This window comes from Ruditapes philippinarum, unplaced genomic scaffold (assembly GCF_026571515.1).
Source record: "Ruditapes philippinarum isolate M1 unplaced genomic scaffold, ASM2657151v2 ctg3901_1_1_1_1, whole genome shotgun sequence".
NCBI lineage: Eukaryota > Metazoa > Mollusca > Bivalvia > Venerida > Veneridae > Ruditapes > Ruditapes philippinarum.
In genome coordinates, this window is record NW_026863972.1 from 62107 (window position 1) to 79745 (window position 17639).

Here is a 17639-nt window from a genome sequence, read left to right on the forward strand (position 1 = left end):
AAATAATTTCAGATTACATGTAAATATTCTCCTCTGCTCAATTCATATTCGTATTCATATTCTCTTTTTATCCTTTTTGTATGACAGGTTTGAAAAGTGTGGACAGAAGCCGGAAAATTTAAATTTCTCTTCATAAAGTCTTCGAAAAATCTGACACCGATGGACAACTCCTTTGTAAGATACATATGTAATAATATTTAAAATACATAAAAATTTTGTCACAATCACAAATTCATTTCTTTCTCCAAATATTGTATTCGTCCAGCTGAAAACACTCCGATTTTAATTTTATAAACATAATTATGCTAGTGTTTTTTTCTAGAATCATTGCTTTTTTACGTTAAAGAAATGAGAGCTGACATATGCATATTAAACCTAAGAGTTTTCGAAAATAGACTCTTTAATATATTAATGAAGTTAGCCATGACCAATGGTATTTTGCACAGGATTTACTGTATTATCTCTGACTTATCGGAGCAGCTGGAACATTTTATTTGCCTATTCTGTCTGTTCTGGTTCTGATTAAGAAATAATCTTATAACAAAGTTAAGACATTCTGTGTAGTTTCTGGTAAATCGATTAACGACTTGCTTCTGTGACCCCCAATCCCTTTTCTGCAGAACCACATATGGTTGGAAAGTTAGAATTCGGACAATAAAATAAGTCACAAATGGAACTGTAAGAGGTCATATCAGCTTATATCTCGCAATTACATCCTGATATATGTGGGTCACAGGCTCAATTCCGCAAAATCCCATATTTTGGGATGGTTAGTAGGTCTGGCCGTGTGTCCGCCGGTATCGATGTGTATCGTGATATATTGTCGACGTTTTGCCAAAAACCGAACTATAAAAGGCCATTTCAGCTCATATCTTGCAATTTTAACCTGGAATCTGTGTGTTTAGCTTAATACCGCAGACCCCATATGTTAGGATGGATAAGGAATCTGACTGTGTGTCCGTTCGTATATGTGTTTGCGTTGGGAATCCTCAGTTATCCTGCCTTCATATATACATATAGATACCGAAATATATATGTTTTATATCACAATTGTATTTATTTTAGTTTTATAGGATTAGTCTTAGCTTTATAATTTTTATCACATACATTAAAAAAACATTGCCAATCAGATTAAAATGTTCTTTGAGTGCAACAATTGGCCTGAAAACACAATCAAACGATTTAGTATGTAATCTTTACATATGTAAATAGCTTTAAAATGCCTTTCTCTGATTTGCTTAGAAGTAGCTTTTATTAAATTAACAGGTCAGAAGAGTTTATTCACTGTTTTTTCTTCTAAAAATAGATTTTCAGAGTATATTTTCCGATTTCCCCCTAAAAATTAAATTTCTGGAATCCCCCAAAAGACTCAATGTTATGACGTTTATTGTTATAATTCAGAAACAAGCGTTGTATGACTTGCATACCAAAGTCAAATTAGTCTTTTTTAGTTACCGTTTTAACAGTTTAAAGAAAATTGCGTATTAAGCATTCCCATGCGCTCTTATGAAAATGTAGAGTCTGAAAATGAAACAAAAAAAAAACAACAAAATAAATTAGCTGAAGAAATGTCGATTTACGTCGCATCTACAAAGATAAAGGTATATGTACGTTTTAGTTGGTAATGTGATGTGTTATGAACTGAAATTATTCACTTGCTAAAAAATCGATATTTGTGAAATATTTATCAATAATCAACCATGTTATCCTCTTAATTTAAATCCTCAAATCAAATGGCAAAAACTGTTGTTATAATGCATTCAATATGCCCCTCCCCCTGACATCATCGGATGGACAACATGCATTTGGTCCCGAAAAGTTGGTTTTAGTGGCGGGGAACGCACTATGCGCTTTAATGAGTTCAAGTCCAAATTGATGAACGGTAAAATAGCATGCTCGACATTTGACAGTCCAGTGCTGGGACTGCAAGGTAAATGCTTTATCATGAAACTAGTTGTCAAAGAGACACGGATTATCATGTTTGGGTAGATTCGTTGTCAAACACTTCCAATGTTAGTTTTCAGTTGAATACTTTTGATAGTAAATAAGGATCTTCAAATTTAAAGTAAAATAGATACAGAATAATTGAAATATAACTAGGAGCATTTATTGGTTTGCTTAATATTTGATAACATTCTTATTACGGCTAGCTGCTCCGACTATTTGTATCTTCACAAACATTTCTTTCGGATTTCATAAAAGTAGAAATAAAACTGTTAAATATATATTTTTAAACTTAGCATGTTGTTAGAATATGTTAAAAGTAACATTTTAGGCAGAATCATTAGGAGTCATCCCACTTTTGAGTTTGAGTTTTCTGCTCTTAAATCAGAGTTATTTATTTGTTTTATGTCATTTCACACGCAGATAATCTCTTGTTATTACTTTTTGATATTTTTTTTATTTCAATTGTTGACAATAATATATAATAACATGCAATTCCATAACATATTGTTTCTGTTTCAGTTTGAAAAGGTGACTTAAAATTATTTAGAAGTGTGCCATTATTTATGAAAAAGGCACAAATTAAGAAAAGAAGAGGGACCAATTCGGTCTTTGTTTGATCTTAATATGTAACACAATGACTCGAAGAAAGTCAGCTACTTGAAAATAATAATAATAAGAAAGAAATAACTAGAATGTATTGTTTATACATTCCTTGTAAATTATCTTCGTTATAACTTTGCAGAAGCGTGAGAACGCATTTAATGAAATGTATGACTCGATTTCCTTGCAAAAATCAAAAACGACAATTTAGATCTTAAAATTATCAGGATGAAATAACACAACAATACAATTTGTTACACAAAACGACGCATTACTTTGATTTACAATTTAGCATATAAATAATGCAAAGTAATAATCCTTAAAGAGGGTCCAAAACGACAACATTGAAACTGTTGTAGACTCGGATTGACTGGGCTTGTTCAAAGCCGATACTGTAAAGTGCAAACTATCCTCCGCGCCCCCTACCACCCGCCTTTTATCCAGAATTAAACATTTAAATATGGCAAGGGTGAAATTATGAATTAAGGACCTGCCGATGTGAAACCTTAAACGACTTGTGGTGTTTGTGATACCACAGACACTTGTATCGGATTGATTGAATTTGTAATCCCATTCTAATCGAGTTCATGCGTATTGAACAAACAAAAAGTTATTTCAACCTTAAATTGGCTACAACTTATGCATCCGTAAAAATTTAATTGTTAACCAATGGTACCAATCATGACCATTTAATTTAGTATTGGTACCATTGGGAATATTCTGAACGCACCCAATAAAACAATCATTGTTATAGGGAAATAATCATAAAAAACGCTCATTACATGTCCCGTCTTAAAATGTTACGGTAAAAAAACATTTCATTATTTTTTCCATAATAGTTTAAGGATAAGTTTTGATTCAAACATTTATCTAATTTGATTTGCAAAATTCAACTGGAGGCAATAATTATATGTGTAAAAGAAAATTATTTTTTTATTAAAATTATCAGAATACTTGAATTGAAGCTTGCATCTATACAATCATATTGAGTTTGTAGCATTGAATAGGCCCTTTATAGTAATCATTATTGATAAGGATATGTCATTGAAATTACAGACAATAGAAAGGTACATGTAGAAATAACAGAGTTCGACCTGTTGAATCACCAGCACGATAGTGATGATGAAAACACCGACATTATATCGGAAGATAACTATATGGATATAGAAAACGAAAAAATTGAGCTATTTAGTATTGATTGAAATCGACATGACAACCTTACTAGATGGACAAACAATTCAGACCGTTTGGACGCTGAGCGTGCTAATCCAGCTATAGACAATTTTTGGCGCCCCTTATGGGGTGAAAGGGCGACAGCAACTTCTAGGGCCTTTTCGTCGGTCATAATAGCCGATCATTCCGATTGGTATGAGGGTTTTTTGTTATCAAAAATGAAATGTTGAGAACAATGAATAGCAACTGGAGAATTTCGCAATGCAAACATATTCAAATGAAATAATCTTTTCCGTCAATTAATCGCGCTCTTCGGTTTTTTTTTATGAATCATTTTGTAGTACATGGTTTGTTATTGTTGTACATGTATCCGTAAGCTGTAAATAGAATGATGACCTTAACATTGTGAAAGTCCGAAAAGCTATTCGCCGGTCTCCTATTTGTAATTCCCGGTCTCTCCCGGTCAATTTTGACCGGAATTCACTAGAGACCGTCGCATAGTATCACACGTTTATTGTCCGGTCTTTCCAGGTTTTGAAGTAGATGTTTGTTGATATCGTTACAGATAAATAAGTTGTTTTTTTTCAAAATGAATTTTTGTCACTTAGTTTGGTTTCAATAATTAATAAACACATATCAACTCTCAAAATTGATTATTATTATTATACATAAACATACAATTCGAAAAAAATAACCCACCAACAACAATAGCATGTTTCATTGTATTTATATGAAATAAAAACAATAAATATATACAATAAGTGAGTAAAAAGGTACATTTTTATGGTATTAATATGACACCATCAACTTTGAAACATTTAATTTAATTTGTAATTCATTTTTAGTGAAGATGCTGAGGAATTATTCTAACATACAAATTAAATCAAATGATTTATTCAATTGATTGATAGTTTAAAAAATGATAAGGAAAAATACAAATATAATATATTGAAAGATTTACCATAATTTACTGACTTTTTCCAGTTAATTTTGACTTATAATCGTATATCTTGTCATCATATTGTCTACTTGTTCATCTTAATTTGCTGCATTTTTTGCGTGGACGCCATTTGATGCATTGCATCATTGCTTTGCTTGTTCTCTTAAATGAATAACAATGATAATGACACATGGTACTCTGCCGGTGGACAATTCTGATTGTCGGATTTTGTGAATTATCATTTAAAAAGCTATTTAGTTTTTGTAGAGAAAGTACGCTATTATTGCTGTGTTTTACTACTTTTATGTACTCAGTAGAGCTCAAGGAACTAGCATTTGTGTTTGCACGTTTGCAAAATGACGCAAAAGCAGTCTGATTGAAATATATTAGATGAACATGACGATTGATTGATTGCTTCGAAGGAAAATATTACATATTGCCACAGTTGTCTTTGGCTTTGATTACAAAGCTACACGTACATATACAGTTTGTTTACATGTAAGTGTGAGGAGCAAATATATAATAATTGGACAGTAACGAATCCTGTTTTTTTAACCACGTTTCAGGCCCGTTTATTTAGATTTTCCTTTTAACATAATACGTTCATTTTACAGTTTTCAATTAATTCTTTTACATAACATATATTACAACCTAATATACATATGTTGTTGTTGACATTTTAGAATAACCAAATATATGATAATTGGACAGTACCGAATCCTATAATTTACAGAAAAAAATCGAACCAACAACATGACATATCTACGGTGGCACAAATGTGACATGTTTGTGTTTTTATTTATCTCGTGGCCACGAGATTCAATGTCGTGGCCACGAATTACTAAGTCGTGGCCACGAGATAGCAAAGTCGTGGCCACGAGATACAATGTCGTGGCCACGAGTTACTAAGTCGTGGCCACGAGATAGCTAACTAAGTCGTGGCCACGAGTTACTAGAGATACTATGTCGTGGCCACGAGTTACTAAGTCGTGGCCACGAGACAGCTAAGTCGTGGCCACGAAATACTATGTCGTGGCCACGAGTTACTAAGTCGTGGGAACGAGATAGCTAAGTCATGGCCACGAGATAATTAACCAACCAGAATACACTATATATATTCTGAATATTTTAAACTGAACAACTTACTTTTACATACAACTTTAATCTTTGAAAATACTGAAGATATTCACTTTGATCTTGTCTTTTAGATCATATTAGAAAGACACCTTCCAAGGCCCATCAGACATTAATTGTGACTATAGCTCTTTGTTTGGCAAAATTCTGGATACAAAGTGATCCCTCGGAAGCATTAATCACAACAAAAGTACAAGAGAATTGCAGACTCGGTTTGATTGAGTCTGAACATGAAGGATAATGAATTCGTGCAACATCCCTCACGCCACCTAGCCCCGTCGAGCGGTACTCAATTCTCAACACCTAATAGTGCTGGCATCAATGATCCCGAAGGACCAGAAAATATAACAAAACTGAAGTGAAGTACGGGGCAACTTTTAACAGCTGCCACACGGAACTTGACACCTGCTGTTGTGAAGTATAAAATTCTGGATACAAAGTGATCCCTCGGAAGCATTAATCACAACAAAATTACAAGATAATTGCAGACTCGGTTTGATTGAGTCTGTACATGAGGGATAATGAATACGTGCAACATCCCTCATGCCATCTGGCACCGGCGAGCGGTTCTCAATTCTCAACACCTAATAGTGCTGGCATCAGTGATCCCGAAAGACCACAAAATTTAACAACACTGAAGTAAAGTACGGGGCAACTTTTAACAGCTGCCTCACGGCACTTGACAACTGCTATAAAATTCTGGATATTTGCAAGTTTGTGATCGAATTGGTCAGTTTGTACGTACAACGGCCCGTTAACCTTGTTTATACGATAACATGAGAAGGCATAAGTCCTGGTTTATTTTATTTGTAAGGGACATTGCCCATGGACAGTAAATAGCCTATAAGGTAAAGTCATTGTCTGATGAATAATTTAGAAAGGATAAGCCATGGTTAATTATCCCAGAAAGATCATTGTACCTGATCAGTAGATGACATCTAATAATTTCGAGGTCATTGGGTCAAAAATCAGGGTCACAGTGACGCTAAATGTAAAATTTTTGATAAGTCAATAAGTTGTATAAATGGCACTTTTACAGGCTGGCATCCTTGTACTATAGCACATGTTTAGTAAATTAGGGAAATTCATATAAATGGTGTAATCTGATTGGATATTTATCTTGGGCCACGACTTAGTAACTCGTGGCCACGACATATATAGTGTCTCGAGATAAATGAAAACACACACATGTCACCTTTGTGCCACCATACATATCTGTGATAAAGGTCAACTAAGAACATATTGTTTATATGCAATGGAGTTTTGTCTTTGGTGAGGGTCAATCCCGAGCGCTGTTTGTTTAAATAATTCCGTAAAATTCGATTCATTCAATACCTATTTATTTGAATAAGCTGTATAGCAAGCGAGATATTTCTAATGTACTCCTCACAAACAAAACTTTTTATTATAAATATATATGAATTTTGTATAGGATTTTATAAAAAAAATAAAACCAATGAATTTGAATTGCCTTCTTTCAGTTTTATTTCTCAATAATCAAGCTTGCACCACTGCTGGTCCAGATAAATGCATTGGAGCATGAGTGGTTAGTATTCTGACTTAATGGCTTAAGAAAATAGTGAGAAATAGATCCTTGGCAGAAGTAATTTGAAGCAGGATTAAGGCTTTTAACCATCGATAACATTTTCAAACTATATAAGTACTTCTTAATAAGAAATGAAGGTGCTTACCAATATGTCATCTTTTGTTTATTAAAAGTTTTTAATATCCGGTTCGTACAAATAAATGCATTGCATACATTATACAAATGTACAAACATACTACAGATTTGTTTAACTGCAAGAGTAACATCAGAAAAAAAATTAAAGAATAAGTAGATTTAAACTGATATTATTGTGATATGTCTTCTCTGTTTATGATCTTAAAGCAATGACATGGTAACTGCTACAATTAAACATTTTAAAGACAATATGTTGGTCTATAAACGAAAGAAGTCAAGTGTATCTTTTCCTGATAGTTGACGCTACTGTATTCCGAGGGCCAAATAATTTGATAAAAGTCATTAGTTTATAAAGGTCTTACTTTGTTTAATAAGCTTTCTCAAAATATAAAAGTTTAAGACCTTTGGTAAGTTCAAGGTCACCTTTTTACCTTAGTTGGTAAACAAAAAAAGGTTTTATTGTTATTGATCTCACACCAATGCTATTGAATATACACCTGATATAAGCCTACTTCGGCCCTAATTGATAAAGTAAATAATAGTTACTGTATTTACTTCTTGATCATTGTAACCCTTTATGTTAACGTTAAATTAATTCACCGTAGGTAAGGCGAGACGTGTAATTTTACCAAGTTTCTCTAAGATGTGCATCGGGTCATCGATTATTTGCTGACCAATAGACGTAACTTTTCATTGAAGGACAATGTTGGCTGAGATAACAGATACATGTACTATTTGATAGAGTGATCATGTGCCTTTTTATGTATTTTATACGTATTCTTATTTTTTTTATACGGCGTACGAGTGATATACACTGATCAAACGGGATAGTATTTAATGAAAAGTAATTGTCGATTACATAAATTAATTGTACCCGAGAATTTGGAAAATGGAACCATCTCATTTGTTCAGTAATCAAATACAATCTATTTAACTAAATATAGATGCTGCGGATGTCTGTGATAACTTTTATAGGCTTGCCTTTTATTAAGTGTAGAGAATTGCGTAACGCTCAAGCCGGTGCTAAGGTGCGTGAGGGATGTTGCACTTGAGTACAAAATCCCCCCGGACAAAAGCTCCCCCCATCTAAAAATGACAAAGTGGACAAAAGCCCCCCCCCCCATGAAATGTACACGTAGGACAAAAGCCTCCCCCCCCATCAGAAAAAACAGGTAGGACAAAAGCCCGCCCCCAGTCCGTCAAACAATTGTTATTGAGAATCTCGTCAGTTTAAATCTGGAACTTGATGTTTTGAGACAAGTCAAAATCAGTATGTTTAATTTAACAAATAAATAAAATTGTTTTAAAAGATAATTTACATTAAGATTTAAATTAAAAGGTACAAAAGTTCTATTTTGATTAAATGTGTAATTCGTATATATAATTCATTGATGATATGAATGTTTTTATGTTTACTTTATTATATATTGTGCAGTACAAATGTAAATGAATATTTTCAGAGAATCGCTTATCAAAGTTATCAAGGAAATTTAGTGAAAGGCGCATACTTGTTTAGATTTATTTGAAGTATAACCCCAGTTCCGGAACACTGGGCGTGTGGAAGAAGATAGTTATCAGTCTGGTCTATAAACCTTCGGGGGGCTTTTGTTAGATGGACTGGGGGGGGGGCTTTTGTCCTACCTGTATTTTTTATGGGGAGGGGGGCTATTGTCCAATGTGTAAATTTAATGGGGGGTTGTCAAACCTTGTCATTTTCAAATAAGGGAGGGGCTTTCGCCCGGGTTTATTCATTACCCCTAATATACAGACTCAATCAAAATCAAATATGCAAAATGTTCATGTAATTTTGTTGTCATTAATGCTTCCAATGGATTACTTTGTTTTTAGATTTTTAAGAATCTGTTCGCAGCTTTTTTTAGAATTTTACCAAATATTATTTCTTCAATATATTATGTTTTTCTACAAAATCACTTAGATTAATTTGAGGTTAGGGTTAAGTCTATAGGGTTATGGGTTATGGGTAAAAAAAATGCTGCGGAGATATGAAAATGAGAATATAAGCAATTGAAAAAAGTCCGTTAAAATGGGCGGGGCTTATTTTTGATATCAGGTTACTGACCTGATATCAAAAATAATTATCAGGCAAGTGTTATCGGGCAGTTACCATAGCAGTTGCGTGATAAAACAATTATAGAGGTACAGAAGTAGTAGCTGTCTTTTAAAGATTATATATCACAGCGCTTGATAAGAGAATAAAAATGTTTTATGAAAGTAATATTATCATATTCGTTTGATGCTCAATTTAGTTTCATCCAAAATATTTAAATCACAATTGACTATGATATGTTGTTTTGTGGCTATCAGTGTATTAACTAGGTAGACATGTATTCAAAGTAGAAGGTAAAGAATGTGTACCATCAAGTAAATAGTGTGTCTAGTTATATTCAGATGGTTTTAATTTTGACATGTACCTCAATCTAGGAGAGATAACTTATCCCGTTTTTATTTGTTGAAAATTAAGAACTCTGTTACAAGACAATCTTGAAACCGGTTTGACCTTTGAATTTAAAACTATTTGCTGATGTTGTGGCCATCGTAGGCAAGACACCGTTTGAATTTCAAAATAATTCAGATCTTTATATTCATATTGAACAATGTGGTGCTTATCCCCTAGAACAAAAATAATCCGTACGGGTGTAGGACCTTGATCCTACGATATCGAAATCTTAGATGTTGCAAATGATTTTCATCGTTTGCAGCTGTGTACTGTTTTCTACTATACTGTTACTTCACATTAAATCAGGAACATTACAGAGGAAAGCGTTAAAAGGTCTAAATGTTATTGTTTATATTAAGATTATTTATTTGAAACCAAAGCATTATAACATTTTTGTGCTTTTGTTGGCTCTATCGTAGGATATGTATCTGCAATTTTGGATTAAACAAAGTCTAAGGAATTTAGAATTTTGAAAACGGATATAAAATGAAAGAACGAATGATTGTTCCGCTTCTGTATGGAACATTAGAACGATATTCAATTTGCAAGTCAGTCTCGTTGTATCAGAATAATTAAATTGTGGTGCCAGTTGAAAATTTCATTCAGTTCAATATAAATACAGTGTATAGGTAGTATAACTAATTCTAAAAGAGAGTGTACAAATGGTTGTCAAATGCGGAGAAGTCCTTTCAAAATGAAACAGAAATGTTTGCCGCATTTAACTTTCATTTTTTATCTTTTGTTTAAAAAATATACAACATTTGCATATAAATGCTTAGTTTAAAACAACAAAGAATTGTTTTTTTCAGCAGAAAATAAAAATAAAATGAAAGCCGATTTAACATTAATAATGTGTAATAAAGCGTATAGGATAATTCATATTGTGCATACAATATGAACCTTTAACAAACAACTTTAACATTGATATTGTCAGTGCTGAAACATTTAAGATTTAGTGGATGAGTATCATATTTCTTTCGCAGAAAATACCTTCAAAAGTGATTATTGTAATAGACCATTAAGTTGCATTGAGTTACTTTGTATTCGTAATAGATATATATTGAATTATGTAAACAAGAGCGATCAGTAATCACATGTGTCGCCTCATGATGGCCAATTTCATGTTGGGACAAATTTTGTGACAGACGGACAGACAGACAGACAGACAGTGCACAACGAGACTAACCACTTTGTACTGATCATTCCTGTAAAATTTGGATAAAATTGCACCAGTAGTTTATGAGGAGTAGTCCGGACAAGCTTTTGCGTATCTGGCAACACACAGAAAAATCATTCAACCGGAAAACCCGTGCAATATGCGCAAGGACTTGAGCTACAGATCAATCCTGTAAAGTTTCATTGAAATTGCATAAGTGGTATAAGAGAAGTAGTCTGGACAAACTTTAAAAATAAAAATTATGAAAGGGCCATAACTCAAACAAAAATCATTGAACCGGAAAATGCTGACAATATGCACAACTAGACTTGGTACTGATCATTCCACTTAAGTTTGGATGAAATTGCACCAGTAGTTTATGAGAAGTAGTCCGGACAAGTTTTGTGACGGACGGACAGACCGACAGACAGACGGACAGACAGACGACGGAGAGGTGATCCCTATATGTCGCCACTACTCCGTAGAGGCGACACAAAAAGTGCACAAGAAAAGCATTGATGCAAAGCATCAAAGGCCAAAAAATGTGATCAAGTTTTGCACCTAAATACTCAACAAAAGATGTGTACTTTATAGCAGTACAATTACAAGTGACCTGGAGGCTAGGCGCAGTTTAAGTTGAAACTTAAGACTCTGTCTTGCCAAGATGCAAAGATATTTTATAGTCAATTAATCAATCACTTATAAGACTCATGCCATAAGAGAGAATTCCTTCAGGTTTATTTTACCAGATACAAGGATACCTGAGCCATCAGCATGTAATAAAAACTTATTGCTTAGGGTTGCAGACATGTCATTGACATATATTAGACATAAAAGAGGACCTTAAATGAACCACGGTGGGACATCATAGGTACAGTATGGCACTCGGAGCAGTAGCAGAATGAATACCAGCCACATCCACCAGCTGCTGTTCATCAGAGATAAGACTTGAACCATTTTAAAATGACATATCCTATGGCAGAAGCTTGAAGTTTCATGAAGAAAAAGGAGAAGAAGAACTTCTTCATGTGCAGTATAATATGATCAACTTATCAAATGCCTTTTGTAGATATAAAAGTATCACACATACAATACTGCCCTTGTCCATTTCAAATTTAATGCAATCTGTTAAATGAACAAAACATGTGTCAGTTGAAAAACCACTTCTAAACCCTGACTGAAACTACCTGACCATGGCTCACACCCTTGACTGTCAGAAGACAAACTTAGCTATCCGACCGGCCACACATTTTCTCTTTAATAGTGTACAGTTCTAAGCCACAACACATTTCCCCACTGTATTGATTTGTGTCCTTGTATTTCTGATGTTTACAGAGCATAGTGAATTAAACTCAGGGTTATATGCAGTCACAGGATGAGAACACCTTTCAGCCTGACCAGAACTTGAACCTGTGACCCACAGAATAATGTACCGTGGCTGTAGCGATTGAGCTATCTCGCCGCTTACACATTTTCTCCCCTAAATAGTGAACAGTTCTAAACCCTGACATATACTTTTAGATTTTTTAATTAACAGGTAAATTAATTCTTAATAAAACAAAGAAGAAGAAAAACTTACATACTCATAGTCTTAATCAAAATATCAATTTATATATGTAAGGGGCCCTTGATCTCCAAGAAAGTTTGTGACTGGTATTTCGTATCTTTATTTACACGAAGACCGTAAAAACTGAAATTGACAATAAATCGACATGAATACACAAAAAAATAAAAAAACTTGAAGGCTCAATATTCAGTCAGTTGGTAAACATACACAAGCAATGCGAAATATCCCTTTTTATTACATGCTTTTCGGTGGTTTATAGAAATATATCAGTGACATAAAACTGGTAATTTCACTGTTTGAAACAGTGAAATTACCACTTTGATAATTTCACTGTTTTGAATTTAAGCCCCTTACGTTGTTTCAGTGAAATACCAGCGTGCACAGTACTGGGTACCAACTTAATGACGTGACGTCGTAAATGACGTCACGTTGTATTATTATTTGGCGCGCTTTTCATTCAGTATTAGGTTAAATGTCTTTTTAAAACGTTCATTTGCATGTAATAAAAAGAAAATTTGTTTAGTTTAGTGTAAGATTGAAATATATTTCACCTTGTGAACACCAAAAGTTCATATTTCACTCGTGGCTGCGCCACTCGTGAAATATACCTTTTGGTGCTCACTCGGTGAAATATATTCCGATCTTACACTGAACTAAACAAATATCCTCTATTTATTACATGCTTTTCGGTGGTTTATAGAAATATATCAGTGATATAAAACTGGTAATTTCACTGTTTGAAACAGTGAAATTACCACTTTGATAATTTCACTGTTTTGAATTTAAGCCCCTTACGTTGTTTCAGTGAAATACCAGCGTGCACAGTACTGGGTACCAACTTAATGACGTGACGTCGTAAATGACGTCACGTTGTATTATTATTTGGCGCGCTTTTCATTCAGTATTAGGTTTAATGCCTTTTTAAAACGTTTCTTTGCATGTAATAAAAAGAAAATTTGTTTAGTTCAGTGTAAGATCGAAATATATTTCACCTTGTGAACACCAAAAGTTCATATTTCACTCGTGGCTGCGCCACTCGTGAAATATACCTTTTGGTGCTCACTCGGTGAAATATATTCCGATCTTACACTAAACTAAACAAATATCCTCTATATCTTACCCAATTAATTATGCTAAACATACTCAACAATCAATCTTAATAGTATAAATTTGAACATTACAACCGTTAATCGTTTAACAAACAACATACTTCAGTAAACCTGAATAAACATTCTAAACGTTGCAGCAAAAACAATAGTTAATCGTTTAGGACACTAGACAGTTAAGCCTTAATTAAATGCGTTAATATATATGGCGTGAATATACCTGGTTCTCCTGGCCAAAGGTCCTTGCATTATGAAATAATAAGTAAATTTAAGAAAATGGTCAAAGCCATGACGTCTTTCGTTAGTTAAACGTTTTAATCAATGTCACTGAACGCAAAAACAAAGCGCCTAACTATAATGAATAATGGTCACAGAACACAAAATTTTTACTGAATAACAGTCGTAGAACACTAAATTCTGAAACTTTGGTTACCTTCCTTAGACGTTATAGTGCATAGCCTATTCTAGGTGAGTATATTTACAAGTGCTTAAAACTTAATAATTTGAGACATTTACAATATATTGTATAATTATTTTTACTAAAAAGGGCTTAGACAGTAATTTGTTGTGCCAATATTTATAACCTGTCAATTGAAAGTGAACATAACTGTACTAATACATGTACAATATCTAATTTTTTGTACGGATAAAAAACTAACCTTTTTTCAATGATAAGAAATTTTATGAAGGCTGATTTGTATTTTGCATCAGGGGGCACTTGGCGAAGACAAGAAAATACAACAAACGAACCACTTTGTGGTACATTGTATTTTCATATTTTCATTTGGCGCCCGGTCACTTTTTGTACTTTGTTGGTTTTATGTGGCACAAATCACCCACTTTAAAATTTAGTGCACAAATTCATTCAAGTGCAAGTAACAATCTACTCTATGAAAAGTCTGTTTTCTGGTTGACTCTGGAGACCTGGAGGTTGAGACCGGTGACCCTCCTTTCCACATTGATAAGACAGAACTGTCCTTTTAAAACTATGCACATGTGATAAAAAAAATAGAATAACAATTCAGAATATGATTTTGATAGACTTTATAAATTATATTGCTTGATCCAAATTTAAGGACATTTTCAATCAATACATGTATTATCATTTCAAACATTAAATGAAAGTCTCATCCCTTTAATAATAATTTCATAATGTCATAATGTAACTCTTTAAATACAGAAATATTTTAAGTCATATCATATCCATATACTAAGATATACATGAAAGCACATAACATTAATAATTCCAACTTTCTATTAAATATATATAAAATCCTAACATAAACATTAACATTGGTACTAATGGATGGAATTCAAAATCTAGTACTAGAAAGAAAACTATAATGTATTAATTCTATTAGAGACAGCTAGCTAGAAACGCCTATAGCATATAGACTAATCAATACATGTATTATCATTGATAAATTTAAATATAAGTCTCCTCCATCATAACTGTAAGACTTTAAATACAGAAATATTGTAAGTCTCATCATATCCATATACTACGATACACATGTATGCACATTACATTAATAATTCCCAGTTTCCATTTAAAATAAATATAACATCCTATTAACATTGGTACTTGGATGGAATTCATAATCTAAAAGTAAAAAAAAATCTCAAATAGTCTATATCAATATGATAAAGATTTAGTTGTATGGGTGTCTAAACATTAAATGCATATCTCTTACAGTAACAAATACTGTCCCATTTCTAACCTGCCATTAGACTTTACTATATAATTAACAGCATATATATCAAGTGTTTAAAATTGATAACCATTCTCTGTTTCAACATATGGACATGAGCATCTATATGCATAGCTTTAATTTTCTACCTTTCATTTTATTATTTGAATAACAATTTATACACAAACACATAGACAATAATAATTAGTTTCACATAGTGATTAGAATTCCTGTAGGTATGTACTAGCTGAACAACCTAGAAAATTCAGTCTAAGGTATATAAAGCCAGTAAAAAAAGTATATCAATATTCACTCCTCGGGGCCTCTATGCTTTTGATGACCTTACAACTGGTAAATTTTATACAACAAAAATAGTAAGTTATACCTAAGATAGACAGAAAAGAACAAATAATTTAGTAAACATGAGTTACTCCCCCTTAAATAGAGAAAAGCTGAAACCCAAAAGAACACCCTAAACAGCAAAATTATGAAATGTTGCAGGCTCAGTTTTATTAAGCCATGCAAAGTAATGATAAAGTATTCATAAAAAGTTATATGACCATGCGACAGCAGTAATTGCAGAAAAAAAGTTATTAAATACAAATATAACAACATATTTGTTTACTTGATTTTTACGAATCAAAATAAAACAAATTAACACAACATGACATTAAATGCTAATAATAACTGCTCCTTCCACAGGCCAAAATAAAAAGCATTCCCTATAAGACGACGCCGCTCACCGGAAGGAAGTTTTGAAACTAAAAATATCATTTAAACTTTCAATTGTATTTTGTCCTTATAGAAAATTTGTACCTTTTTATTATGAACTGTAAATTTATTACAAACACTCTCTACACATATGTGTAGTATTTTATGTATGCATTGCTTGTTTTGTTATGTTTTAATTTCTTCTGAAATAGATATGTGATAAACGTCTTTGTGTTCCTTTGTTGTCTAAATATAACTTACAAAGTATATCTATTATCTGGTACTGTACTGTTTAAGAGATTTGTGGAACTTGTATAAAAGAAAAACTGCCATATATAATCATTCGTTTGCTTACAAGTTTGACAAAAACCATCAGGAAATGAGCCCTGCACATAACTGTCATGGAAGCTTTGTTCTCAGCATTTTTGCGCAAATCCAGAGAGTAGAGGGGGGTCACAACCCAACCCTGGGATATTGCTATTATGTCAAAATGTCAAACCCTGTGATATTTTGTAATTAAGTTAAGTTAGTTTTAGTTATTATTATAATCAACTCTTGACCCCTTCTTGAAAATAATTAAAATGCATAACCCGCTCCAATCTCAATAAAATCAAATCTTAACTGACGCTCCACTACCCTTCGCTCGCAGCGAAGAGTAACGGAGCTCAAACGATTATTTTATTCCAATGAGATTGAACCCCCTCTAATGGAATATGCATTACTCCCTGCTGAAAATGAGCGTTCCAAACTGGTAAAATATTCCTGATTCGCACCAACAGCTTCATTTACTGTATATCTCCGTATATCCCATGGACTTGATAAGTACATGGTTACATATTGTCAAATACAGGCTCTCCGCCCTCTCACCTAACCAGTTACATATTTCTTCGATTAATTAAGGTTATTAGATTAATACATGAAGCCCTCAAAAGGTGCTTAACTCTGTAGCTCACGTTTCTAAAGTTTATACATAATTTATTTTTGTTCGATTGTGTTCGATTATGTGAAACTATAAGTTTATAGACACACTCTCGAACCAAGCTGCACTGAGTAATGAGTGTAAAATTTCTTCCTCAATGAAGTAACGGTTTGGCCCTAATAAAGTATAAACCCATGCGGTTAGTGATCTACTAACCACTTGGCAATGGCAGCACTATACTATAGCTTTTTAAATGACTGTTCTTGTATACTTATCAAATCGTATCAGTGTGCATTTCTATATAGATTTATATGTAGATAAATAGTATCCCTATCGTGCAGAAATGTTATAAATGAATATTGTTACATATAGATTACTATTCTATTCATAAAATTTTATAGCATACACAAAATAGAAAAATAAATTCAGAAATGAGGGTTTTTTATACAGATTTGTTAAATGTATATATGACTGGTGCTTATTATTATTATTATTTTATAATGGGAAAGGTAAAACGCAATTTCTGGTCTATTTATAATAATGATTTAAATAAGAG